The following is a 12,808-nucleotide window of genomic DNA, read 5'->3' as shown; positions in this document are numbered from 1 at the left end:
TCTGTCATTCGGGCTAGGGTACAATGGCATGATCTCAGCTCACTGCAACCTCCTCCTCCTGTGTTCAAGCGATTCTCCTGCCTCAGCCTCCCTAGTAGCTGAGATTACAGGTGCCTGCAACCACACCCAGCTAATTTTTGTATTTTTAATAGAGACAAGGTTTCACCATATTGGTCAGGCTGGTCTTGAACTCCTGACTTCAGTGATCCACCCACCTGGGCCTCCCAAAGTGCTGGGATTACAGGCGTAAGCCACTGTGCCTGGCCCCAGCTAATTTTTGTATTTTTAGTAGACACGGGGTTTCACCATGTTGGCCAGGCTGGGTATCACCCTTTCTGGTGGCAAAAGTGCCACTCATCCTTCAACATCCAGCCCAAATATCACCTCCTGTGTGAAGCCTTCCTTCACGCAGCCCCACTCCCTGCCCTGTTCCCAAGGGCCCTCTGGATCGTTCTTTTCTATTGCATCCCCTGACAGCAGAGCCAGCTGAGCTCCGTGGTGGCTTCCCGCGAGCTTTATTCTCTTCCCTTTCCCCCACACTCGACACGGTAATGATCACTCGCTGGCGAGCTCCTCAAGGCGAGAGCACCCCAGCAAGAGAGCTCGTGTTTATCGAGCACGGCTGTGTGCTCAGCGCTTTCCTGCATTCTCTAAAATCCTCACAACCCCGTGAGGTCGGTTCTCCTAAAAGCCCCATTTTAAAGAGAAGCCAGTGGAGGTTTAAAGAGGTTAAGTCACGTGCCCAAGGTCACCCTGACACCAGAGCTAGAGCTTGGAATGAATCATGGCAATGACTTATATATAGCACCTTCCACATGCCAGGCACTATTAAGGTGTTTCATCTTCACAAAAACTTTCACTGCAGCTTCATGTTATGGCTGGGGAAACTGAGGCATGGAGCGGTTAAGTAACTTGCTAAAGTTCAAGAGGTGAGTCAGAAGTGGAGTAGGGCCTGAGCACAGTGGCTCACACCTGTAATCCCAGCATTTTGGGAGGCTGAGGCGGGAGGATCTCTTTTTTTTTTTTTTTTTTTGAGACGGAGTCTGGCTCTGTCGCCCAGGCTGGAGTGCAGTGGCCGGATCTCAGCTCACTGCAAGCTCCGCCTCCCGGGTTTACGCCATTCTCCTGCCTCAGCCTCCCGAGTAGCTGGGACTACAGGCGCCGCCACCACGCCCGGCTAGTTTTTTGTATTTTTTTGTAGAGACGGGGTTTCACCGTGTTAGCCAAGATGGTCTCGATCTCCTGACCTCGTGATCCGCCCGTCTCGACCTCCCAAAGTGCTGGGATTACAGGCTTGAGCCACCGCGCGCGGATCTCTTGAGCCTAGTAGTTCGAGACCAGCGTGGGCAACACAACGAGACTCTGTCTCTACACAAAAAATAAAAAGATTAGCCAGGTATAGTGGCACATGCCTATGGTCCAGCCACTTGGGAGGCTGAGGTGGGAGGATTGCTTTTAAGCTTTGGAGGTCGAGGCTGCAATGAGCCATGATCCTGCCACTGTACTCCAGTCTGGGTGACACAGCGAGACCCTGTCTCAAAAAAATTTTTTTTTTAAAGAAGTGGAGTAGGATTTGAGCCCAGGCTGTCTGGCTGTTGGTCATCTCTTGGTCATGCTCTCAAACGTCATGCTGTACTGGCCATTGTAGCCTTCTCCCTCTGACCTGCCTGAGCAGCTCTCATTGTCTTGGTGCCCCCGAAACCTGGACTAGCAGCCAGCCCCAGGAGGCACTAGTTAGTGAGAGTGTCAGGAATAAGGGTGCAGGTAAGCCAGTGGACACGGGACCCTACCCCAGCCATTCCGAAGCTCTGTGTCCCGAAGCCCAAAGATGTGGGCACCCATCTCCTGGACTCAGTGCCCCCACCACCCGCCTATCCAGACAGCCCCAGGGAAGGACCAGATCCATAAACATGAGGCTCTACTTGGGCTGGGAGGAGTGCTGGGCACTGTAGAGTCCTCAATATTATTGCTTTATTGTCATTTAAATGGAGCCTGCCTCAAACAGGCCACCCAGTTCTAGCCACCAGCTCTGGACAAAACCCCCATTGAAAAGCCAATTACAATCACTCCATCTAAATTGTCATGGATTTGTATAGAAAATTACATCTCCATTTAGTCCTAAAGCGACGTCCTGGGCATGGACAGAGCAGAGGCTGGCCCATTTACCCCCGCCAGCTCAGCGCGGGTGCCGCGGGCAGACAGAAAGCCCAAGCTGCTGGGTCTTGGCCGGCCTGGGAACAAAGGCCAGTTTGTGGGGGCCCAAAGAGAAGCTGGGCCTCTGAGGGCAGCTCAGATTCCAGGCCTGGGCCGATGGACCCTGCACCGCCAGCTGGTCTCCCCTGCTGGCGGCTGTGGCCAGACGAGCTCCTGACAGCCGGCTTCAGGCGGCCCATCAGCCCCGTCACCATCCAAGGTGGCTGGAGCTTGGCTCATGTCCACGCTACCAGGAAATGAAGCTCAGGGAGCACTTGACTGGGATCCTGAGATCTTGGTTTCATTCATTCATTCACTCACTGACACATTCAGTGCCTGCTAGTAGCATGAGAAAGGCAATAGCGTAGAAGTGAGCTCCAGCTTCAGAGTGCCCTGCGTTCAGTTCCAGACTCTGTCCTCAGTAGCTGTGAGGCCACTTGCTTAGTCCTTTAGTTTTGAAATAGTTGTCGAGCACCTACTGTGTGCCAGAGAACAGGACAAAATGGTCTTTACTCTTGGGTCTTAAAGTTCAGTGCCCTGAGGGATATAAACAGGGGCTGACACAGGCTAGTATCCCCATTTCACCGAAGTGTAAGTAGGCAGCTCAGAGGAGCTGGACGTGCTGTATACAAGTGGGAAGGGCATTCCAGCCAGAGGGAACAGTGTGTGTGTGTGTGTGTGTGTGTGTGTGTGTGGAGGGGGTGGCGAGGCAGGTTGGAGCAGCACAGTGGCATGACACGAGGTCAGTGGGGCAATGTACAGACTGTGAGCCTCTTCTCTGAGCCTCAGTTTCCTCATCTGAGGAATGGGGGCGATGGCCCCAGCTGCTGGGGTCTTGGGCAAGGGCTCAGGGAGATAATGTGTGCCAGGTGTTCTGCGTGGAGCTGGGCACAGGATGTTTTTGGCTAACCAGGATAGCCTTAGTTAGACGACACTCTCTATGGGCCAAACACGGACCGAGGGCTTTCCACTCATTCACTCCTAACAATGACAGTCCCATTGGGGAGGGCTAGGATTCCCATCTCACAGACGGGGAAACGGAGGCAACAGCACAGCTCAGCTAATTATTTGTTCCTGTTCCAGTCATTCTGATTATGGGTTAGCCCAGGGCCTGCACAGAGAAGACCCTCAAAAAGGATTTGTTGAATCAGTGAACACATCTGGAAGGTCGGTGCCAGGCAGGTGTGGGGGCGCTGGGAGGAAGATTGCTGTGTACATGTGTGAAGCTGTGTGGAGTGGTGTGGGATTCTGAGCGTGGCTGTGGGCCTGCGTGTAACTGCGTGTAACAGTGTGTGAGACTGTCCAAGGACTGCAGATGGTTGCATGTGTGAGGCTATGTCCGTGTCTCTGTGACCTTAACTGTGTGTGACAGTCACACATTTTCTCCCTGAGTCCTTGCCCAAACGCCCAGTGGCCACAGGGGCTCTGTCAGACTGACTGTGTGTGTGTGTGACTGTGTGTCATGGCCTACACACGTCTGTCCGGGCCCAGAGGGACACTTGGTACCCTTCCTGGGATGGCTGGTGGGCCCGGAGGCTACCTCAGGGCAGGACAGGCAGGTGCAGAGATGAAGGGGTCAGAGTCCCCAACCTCCCCTGCCCAGCCCAGCAGACAGACCGGCAAATGGAAAAAAATGTTCACACCCGAGGCAAGCTGGTGGCTGCCCCACCAGGGACTGCTCTGTGCACAGAAAACAAGTTCTTCTGGTATCAGCTTGGCAGGAAGTGGCTTTTGGGTGGCAGGAAGCTGGATTCAGCTCATATCAGCCCTGGCCGAGGGGCAGGAGAGCAGTTATCTGGGGTTAAACAGAGTTACCGAGAAGTGGAGCCCCCAACACGCCTTGCCTGATAGAGTTGAGGGCACAGCCCGCCCCTGATGGCCCTTTGGAATGATGGGTGGGCGGTCTTGTAAAGATGAGCCCCAGGCCCCAGACAAGGCTCGTTGTCCACCTCTCATTTACTCCCATTTAGAAGATGTGCAGACTGAGACTCTGAGAGGCAATGACTTTTACAAGATCACCAGTTAAGTAGAGAGACAGAAGGGAAAAAGACTACAAGAAATTTACATCTAGAGACGAAAAAGGCAGGACAGAAGAGCAAAGAGAAGAGGAGTGATGGGACAGGATGGAGCTAGGAGTCACACGAATGCAGACAGCAGTGAAGCTGCACCATGGGAAGGCCTGTGTGTGCCCGCCACGTGCAAGGTCATCACGTGGACGTCACAGCTGACCTTGAGATCCTGAACCCATTTCCCAAATGAAGGGAGTGAGACTCAGAGAGTCTCACTGGCTGAGCCAGGCCTGGAATCCAGATCTGATTCCAAAGCCCAGGTTCTTTCAGGTCATGCCCCCATGCCCAACTTCCAGGGAAGGGAAGTGGCTCTTCTAAAACGGACACCCAGTTCCACTAGCTGCTTTCCTGGGTGCTCGGTTGAGGAATTCACTCAGCTGGCTTGTGGAGAGCCAGGGTTCAAACCTAGGCAGGATGGCTGCAGAACTCACGTGCTTAACCACGTGACAGGGTGTGCCCAGCGCTTTGCTGGAGCAGGCAGAGAAAGCCATGGCCCTGCCCTTGGGCTGGGACCCAGAGGGTCCAGCCACTGGAACAAAGCCCTACAGCTGGCAAGAAACTGAGTCTCCCAATGCTCAGCCCTAGACACTCTGTGCCGCCCCCCACCCCACCCCCACTGGAGCCCCTGGGCACTGGGCTCTGGTCCTTCTGCTCTCATCCCAAAAGCAGCTCTCAAGCTGTTCCCTGGCTGAGATGCGGATTTGAAGCTCAGTTTGCATGTCGTTTGCACATTACTCAGTGTATGTCAGAAGGTACGAACATCTCCCTTTCCGGGAGAGGGCTGCCGGGCCCCCCTGCCCTCCTCCAGACAGCAAAAATGCCAGCCGGCTAGACGGGAGCGACGCCCTGGCCTCTGACGGCACCCGCCTGCCGCTGCCTCCCCCATTCCCTCCTGGAGCCAAATTTAGGCAGCTCTGCTACTGAGAGATGGGGAGAGCGGAGGCAGGAAACGGTGAGGTTGGAGGCAGCCTGGCCTTGGCCCTCCCAGGGTGGAGCAGCCCCACGGGTGCCCCTGTCCCTAAAGCTCTGGGCGCAGCCTCCCCCCACCCCTCCTCCCACTGGAATGCTGGCGGGGTTGGGGAACACTGGGTTCTCAGCTGCAGCCCAGGGTGCTGGCTACCCCAGCCATGAGGGAGGAGGGAGGGAGGGAGCTAGGGAGGGAGGGAGGAGGTCATGGCCGGGGCAGTGGGGAAGGGATCAGATAGCCTCCTCCTGCCCCAGACACCCGCTGCCACTGGGGACACAGAGCCGGCTCTGCTTCTTGGACACTTCCTGTCCCTCCTTGGTGTGTACGCCCCAACCCTGGGACTGATTGTGGGTGGGGGGCAGGGGGCACAGCCAGGCCTAAGGGGACTGAACCCTCCCTGTCCCCCAAAGGCTCTCCCAGGCCATCTCTGACTTGGGCCAGCCTTGCAACTGAATGGTCTTGGTTCCCCTACCTGGGAAATGGAGGGAGTGGCCTAGAATGACTTCCAAGCAGCTTCCTGCACTGACAGCAGGAACTTCTGAGAGGCCTGACAGAAATGAGGGTTGTGGGCCAGGTGTGGTGGCTCACGCCTGTCATCCCAGCACTTTGGGAGGCTGAGGCAGGCGGGTCACTTGAGGCTAGGAGTTCAAGACCAGCCTGGCCAACATAGTGAAACCCTGTCTCTACTAAAAATACGAAAATTAGCCAGGCATGGTGGTGTGTGCCTGTAATCCCAGCTACTTGGGAGGCTGTGGCAGGAGAATCGCTTGAACCCAGGAACCAGAGGTTTCAGCGAGCAGAGATCGCACCATTGCACTCCATCCTGGGCTACAGAGCAAGATTCTGTCCCCAAAAATAAATAAATAAATAAATAAATAAATAAATAAATAAATAGATGCAGATTGTGGCAGTGGCTTTAGGCCTAGAAACTTCTTAGATTTCTCAGGTATAGCTAGGAGAGGCAGCTACTCACGATGCTGGGACAGAACCTGCGTGGGCTGAACTGTGGAAAGGAAGAAGAGGTGTGGGCTGGATTTCTACCACCACGAATCCAGGGGTGGGACTAATGGAGCCCAGTAGTTGGGATCCTGGGGTCTGACTCCCTGGATTTGAACCCCAGCTCTGTCACTCTGTACCTTGTGACTGTGGGCAAATTGCTTCAGCTCTTCTGTGCCTTCGCTTCCTCACCCTGGGGCAACAGATCTCTCGCTGCTGTTGCGAAAGTGAACTGAGGCCATGAGTGCTTGGCACACAGTAGGTGCACCGCGACGCCAGCCACCGGTGTGACTGTTTTGCCTCCCAGGACGGTTAGGAGGCCCCGGAGTCACAGCAGATGTGGATGTGGACGCGGTGGGAGGCGCTGTATCTTGGTTGTTAAATGGGCACAGGGATGGGGGGTTTAAGTCTGCGTGACCCTGGGCAAACGGCCACACCCCGCTGCGCCCTGGGCGGGGAGCAGCAGAAGCGCTGACCGCGGAGGGTCTGTGAGGATTACGGGAGATCAGGCTTGGCACGGCGCCTGGCACATAGCGGGCGCTCCCTGAAGGAGAGCTGGCAAGATCGAATGGTACCGCCCTGCACAAAGGACAGGTGGGCAGCGTCTCGGGGGGCGGGGCAGGGCAGGTGCGCCGGGAGCGGGTTGGCGGGGCCGGAAGGGGGACGCGAGGCCGGCGGGCGCGCGCGCAGCAGGTGCGCGTGGGGTGGGCGGAGCCCGCGCGGGCGGGGTCTCCAGGTGAGCGGGCGCGCGCCTGGAGGCTGGAGACTGGGGGAGGCCAGCCGCCCCGGCCCGCCGCCGCCGAGCGTCCCTGTGTCTTTAACGCCCCCGTCCCTGCGTGTCCCCCCCGCCCCGTTGGTGCGTCCCCCCCAAGCCGGGCTGCAGCCGCGGAGCCGTCCCCCCTGCACTGACAGCTGGTATCTAATTACTGTGTGAGAATGGAAAGTCAGGCTGTCCCAGCTCCGGGGAGAGGGGATTAACGTCTCCTGCAGAATACACTTCCTCTGGTGGGTTGCCATGGTTACTCTCATTACCTGCCTGCCCGCGAGGAGCCCGCGCGAGCCGCTCCAGCAGGCCCTCCGAACCCGGCCCGGCGCGCGCCTTCCCGCCCCTCCCCACCGGGGCGCGCGCCTTCCCGCCCCTCCCCGCCGTGGCGCACGCGCCTGCGCCGTGAAGAGAGTGCGGCCGCCTCGCCCCCGCCCCTGCCCCCCGCCCGAGCAGCTGTCAGCGGCGCGCGCGGCCAGCCGGGCCCCAGCGCGCGCTGTCAACAGTCATTAGCGCGGCCCGCTCCCCTCCCCCTCCAGCCCCACCTCTTCCCCCGGCCCTGGGTGGGGCCCGCACCTGGGGCTCTCCGCTCGTTAGCGCTCCTGGGCCGACTCCTCGGCCCGAGAGGGACCCGCCCGCGGGGCCTGGCTGACTCAGGGCTACCTCCTTTTGCCTAGGACACCCGCCTCGGTGACTCCCGATTCCTTGTCCTAGGCTGCGGTGCTCTGGGAGGCGGGTCTCCAGAGTAGCTGACAGAGCTCTTTACTGGGTGTCTTCTAGGGCAGGTACTGTTTGTGCATCATTTGGGTTCCCACATACTTCCTATGAGGTGGCGAAAGCGTTATGCCTATGGTGTCACCTCACACAGGAGGAAACTGAGGCCCAGGCAGGACAGCCCCTTGCCTGGGGTGGGGGCTGGGTTGTCCTTAGGCCTGTGACTTCACCTCTCGAGCACCCCCTGTGGCCCCCCTCCCTGTCTCCGCCAGGCCAGAGTCCTGCAGCCAGGCTCAGACCCTGTCCTGTCCGGCCGGCCGGGGATGCTGGACAGTGCCCCTCTCTCCAGCCCTCACAAGTCATTATCATTCGGATCTGCCTTTCCCCAGCCCCTCTCCTAACTGGGGGCACTGTGGCCCACTGTGCCCCTTTCTCTTCCCATTCCTTCCTCCACACCCATTCCAGACATCCCAGAGTTAACAAAACCCAAAAGAAAAAGAAAAAAGACTCAGAGCTGCTTGGAGGAGATGGCATCCTCAAATGTAGCGCTGTCGTTTGAGGGGCTGGTCCCAGGCACCTTTCTCTGTGGCCTGGGGTGTGCGTTTTGGTCCCCGGCGTGATTTGAAAGAAGATGGAGGTTCAGCGAAGCAGAAAGGAGGTCTTGGAATATGTGAGGCCTGTTCCAGATGGCAGGTGCGACTCGGTGGTGGTGGTGGCAGCGGCGGCTACGCGCTAACAGTTGGAGATTGTGCACAAGGGTGCAGAAGAGGCAGGTGCTATATTGAGTCCTCAGCGCCTTGTTTATGTATTTATTTATTTATGGGGAGAGTGTGGTCACATCCCTCTGCCCCATCCAGGTCTACGAAGCTCAATGGAACTTTGGGTCCTAAAATTCTGGGGTAAATTCCTATTTTGGAGGATTTTTTTTCAGTTTCCAGTCCCCAGTAGGTAGTATTCAGAACCGAGAGAAATTAAAATACTGCCTTTGTCCCAGTGAAGCAATACCCTCTCTTCAATCACCTGATTGCCCTTTACAAATTATGACAGCTTCTCTTGGGGATGCTCAAGAGAGGGATTCTGGGTGTTTGGGTGATGGTCTTCATTCTGGTTTTCTTCTCTTTTTGTTCTCTTAGTTTAGTGTGGTTTTTAATTTCCTCTCCACCTCCTTCCCTTCCTTCTGGGGCCCCTTTGCAGGAGACTGACTCCTCCCCCTTGGTTCTTTTTTCAGCCCCACCAGGAGCTGAAATGAGACTTTGCAGGAATCCCCCTAGAAGCTTCCAAAACTCTGGTTCTGGCTGACTTTTTTTTTTTTTTTTTTTTTTTTGAGAGGGGGTCTCACTGCGTCACCCAGGCTGGAGTTTAGTGGTATGGGCGTGACTCACTGCAGCCTATACCTCCCCAGGCTCAAGTGATCCTCCCACCTCAGCTTCCTGAGTACCTGGGACGACAGTCGAATGCCACCACACCCAACTAGGTTTTTTGTAGTTTTTTGTAGAGTCCGCCTGGCGGCGGAGGGTGGGGGGAGGGGGTCGCCATATTGCCCAGGCTGGTCTTGAACTCTTGAGCTCAAGGGATCCTCCCACTGTCTCCCAAAGTGCTGGGATTACAGGTGTGAGCCATTGCACCCAGCCCTGACTGAATTGATTGAAGCTGGGTTTGGGGGACAGGAGGAATGACATGGTTGCAAAAGTTGGGAAGAGCATGCTAGTAATTAATAGGCAGGGTAACTTTTGTCTCTGATATTGGCCACTTTGATGGCCTGGATGGGATGGAGCAGCATCCTCACATTTGCCTGTGCCATCAGCCTCCTGAAGTCCTGGGCTCCCACACAAGTGGTAGCTAAAGATTTGCTTCCTTTGGGGTGGGCTCTACTGGCTGACTTTCTCCTCCAATAACAGTCCGTTGATTTTTATGCCTTGTCAAGAGCGGGATCTGAAATGCACCAAAAGGCATATCCTAAGGCCTTTCTCTGTGGTTTCTTTTTCTACCGTAGCAGAAACCCAGTTGAGAAATATCTCTGCTATTTAGCCGCATCCTCTCAACCATGGCCTCGACGTTGCTGGAAGGCACACTCTACTAATATAGTGATGGTGGCACACTAAATGGCACCCTGGTGGCCTAAAACTGTGATCCCACCTTGATAAGTATGTAACTTATCCATACCAGCAAGTGACTTCGAAGTTCTAATGGAGATGACAGAACTGCAATCCATTAGCAACTGGACTTCACTTCACCATCAAGGGCAGGGATCCATTTAATTGGCTCATATGGGGAGACAGGCAAGATTCAGTCTGATTCACGAGCTCCCTGAGGTCGCCCTGGCAGGAGCCTGTCTAATGCCGCGGTAAGACATGCCGGTCCCCCCTTAGGTCTGCAGCCTGGGACTTAGCAATCTTCTCGTGCTGAGCATTCAGATCCATCTGAGGAAACCAAGGAAGCCAGAAAGGACCTGCCAAGGGATGCCCTGCTTAAGTATTAATTAACTTTGCCAGGGAGGACTTAAAAATCTGATGTCAGGATGTGGGGCGTTCCTGCTCCTTCTATCCATAATCCACATTAAGTCTCTGGGCAGATGCCTTGAGTTTATACTAATGTTGCCCAATAAGATTCTTTTGTTCTCACCATTAGGAAAATTGGCCTTCATTGGAAATGAAAATATTAATATATTAGGCCAGGAAGCACAGAGCATGTCTATATTTAATGAGCCAATGCCTGTTTTCCTACAGTTACCTCCCTGTTTCAATCATGGAGACATTCTAATCAGCAATTCTCAAAATCTGTCTTGCATCAGAATCATCTGGGGTGCCTGTTAAAACCCCCAGAGCATCAGATTTGGTAGGTTTAAGGTGGAACCTGAAAATGTGCATTTCTAACAAGTTCTCTGGTGATGCCAATGCTGTTGATCTAAGGACCACTGCTGTAATATTTTGAAATATCAGCAGTATTTAAGTAGACATTTGGTGATTTTGTCAACGACCTGCCATCTAGCTTTTTGTTTAGAACCCAAATAGGCTGGTTTTAAGGGAGTTGGTGATGTCCAAGAATGTAGCTCCGTAAATGTGTAGTGGGTTTTTTTGTTTGTTTTTATTTTTGTTTGAGAGATGGGTCTTGCTGTGTTGCCCAGGCTAGACTCAAACCCCTGGGCTCAAGTGATCTTCCCACCTTAGCATCCTGAGTAGCTGAAACTACAGGCATGTGTCACCATGCCCAGCTTCTCCATACATTTTTAAAACTATTACCATGTCTGATTCTGTTGGCCTGGCTCTGGCAGGCTGTTTGGGGGTTGGATGGTTCGAAAGGATGGCATGTGTTACCATGGCAATGTTCTTCTCCATGCAGGAAGGCCCCAGAGGTTGATCCTGCACCAGTGACTGTGTTTTCGTGGTTTTTCCCATGGGGTGCTGCAGGGTTCCATTCCATTACTCCTGCTGAGTGTTTCCAGGAAGCTGGGATAGTCAGGAGGCTCCAGGTCCCTTCTTGATCCAGCCTGTAGATGAAGTGAACTTCCTTTGTCAATCCACTGCCCAGTTTGCTTAGGGCAATGGATTAGATGAAGCTAATTTGGGTACCAGGGAGTAGGCGGATGGCAGGGGCTTCCCAAGGCTACAGGGAAGGTGCTTTCTGCTCCCTTTATTAGTAGCTCTTCCCTTGCAGCACTGTCTGGATCCTTAGCCAGGGAAGGCCTGCCTCTCCTGCAGCCTTTAGCATGAAGGTTATTACCTCCATGGATGCGAGGGATAGCAGAGATGTCTGTGGCACGTGACTACTGTCGGATCCCTTTGTTGCTGTCTTCTCAGGGTTCTCCTTGAAGGCCACGCAGACATCCTGGCGTTCTTCCCCTAGGGTGTAGCACACATGGAATCCAGGTGGCCCCAGCTCACCAGAGGACAGTTCAAGGTGTGGCTCTGCAGCCCTTGTGTGTTTTGAGTTCTGGTTGCTCCAGGCCCTTTCCTTTCCTATGTAAATCTTTGCTGTAGAGGTAGTTGGATTACAGGACCCAAATTTGAACATCAAGAGAGAAAGTGATCAATTTTTAAAGAAGGAACTACTGAAAATTGCTTCCCTGAAGAATTTTGCTGGGATTAATTTTATAGTCACATCAGACCAGGTGCAAAGCTGTTGTTTACGAGTTGGCCTAAGAATGCAGGTGGGAAGCTGGGATAGAGACGGGCCATATGGGACAGTATGTTTTGCTTTTTTATCTGGGTTGGTCAATTACACTTTGACTTTTGGAAAGCTTATTCCAAGTTTGTGGGAGCCTTAGCATATTATTTAGGAATTAAATAAGACTGTGCATCTCTTCTGATGGTGGGTGTTACTGAGGGGGACCCATTTTGTCATGGGTCCCCTCTGGATGCGTTAGAGGGACCGGAGGTAAGAAGAGATTCCTAAACACAAAATGTCCAGACTTGGGAGGTCCAAGGAAAGAGATGAACATTAACCAAGTCTGTATGTGCTGGATGCCTGACATGCATGCTTGATCCTTGAATATCCCACTAGTACTTTTTAGGCCCATTTTACAGGTGCAGAAACTGACTTTCAAGAGGTATAGAAATAGGCGGGGCACAGTGGCTCACACCTGTAATCCCAGCACTTTGGGAGGCTGAGGTGGATGGATCACCTGAGGTCAGGAGTTGCAGACCAGCCTGGCCAACATGGCAAAACCCCATCTCTACTAAAAATACAAAAATTAGCCAGGCATGGTGGTGGGCACCTTTAATCCCAGCTACTTGGGAGGCTGAGGCAGGGGAATCGCTTGAACCGAGGAGGTAGAGGTTGCAGTGAGCAGAGATTGCACCACTGCACTCCAGCCTGTTTGACAGAGCAAGACTCTGTTTCAAAAAAAAAAAAAAAAAAAAAAAAAAAAGAGGTATAGAAATAAAGTGACCCACCCAAGGCCCCCAGTCTGGTTGGGGGAAATTTCTATCTCATCTACGTAAAATATTGTCTCCTCATCAGATTGCCTTCTTTCTCCATTCCTTCCCACAAAATTTTATCTCCTTCCTTTTCCAGAAATATCTGTGTTCTGGTCTGAAACAATTTTGAACAGGGAGGCCTACTGGCCTTTAAGCAGCTAAGCCTCCAGAGCTATGCCTCTGGATTCAG

The 12,808-nt window shown here is 54.0% G+C and overlaps 1 protein-coding gene across 3 annotated transcripts in view; it reads left to right on the top strand.

The window, feature by feature from the left end:
* Window positions 1-12,808, top strand: part of NOL4L (nucleolar protein 4 like) — a 147,960-nt gene that overhangs the window by 44,220 nt on the left and 90,932 nt on the right. Inside the window, exon 1 of one of the 3 annotated variants that reach the window (XM_073007842.1) lies at window positions 7,621-7,773. The exons of 1 other annotated variant lie outside the window; for it this stretch is intronic. The gene's annotated coding sequence lies outside the window, so the exon portion shown is untranslated. Of the gene's footprint in view, window positions 1-7,620; window positions 7,774-7,802; window positions 8,396-12,808 lie in introns of those variants that run through there. One more of the 3 variants, XM_073007845.1, reaches the window with a different exon arrangement.

Source organism: Chlorocebus sabaeus, chromosome 2 (genome assembly GCF_047675955.1).
Source record: "Chlorocebus sabaeus isolate Y175 chromosome 2, mChlSab1.0.hap1, whole genome shotgun sequence".
Taxonomy (NCBI): Eukaryota; Metazoa; Chordata; class Mammalia; order Primates; family Cercopithecidae; genus Chlorocebus; species Chlorocebus sabaeus.
Note: the sequence above shows the minus strand (reverse complement) of the source record. Positions and strands in the feature narration are given on the sequence as shown.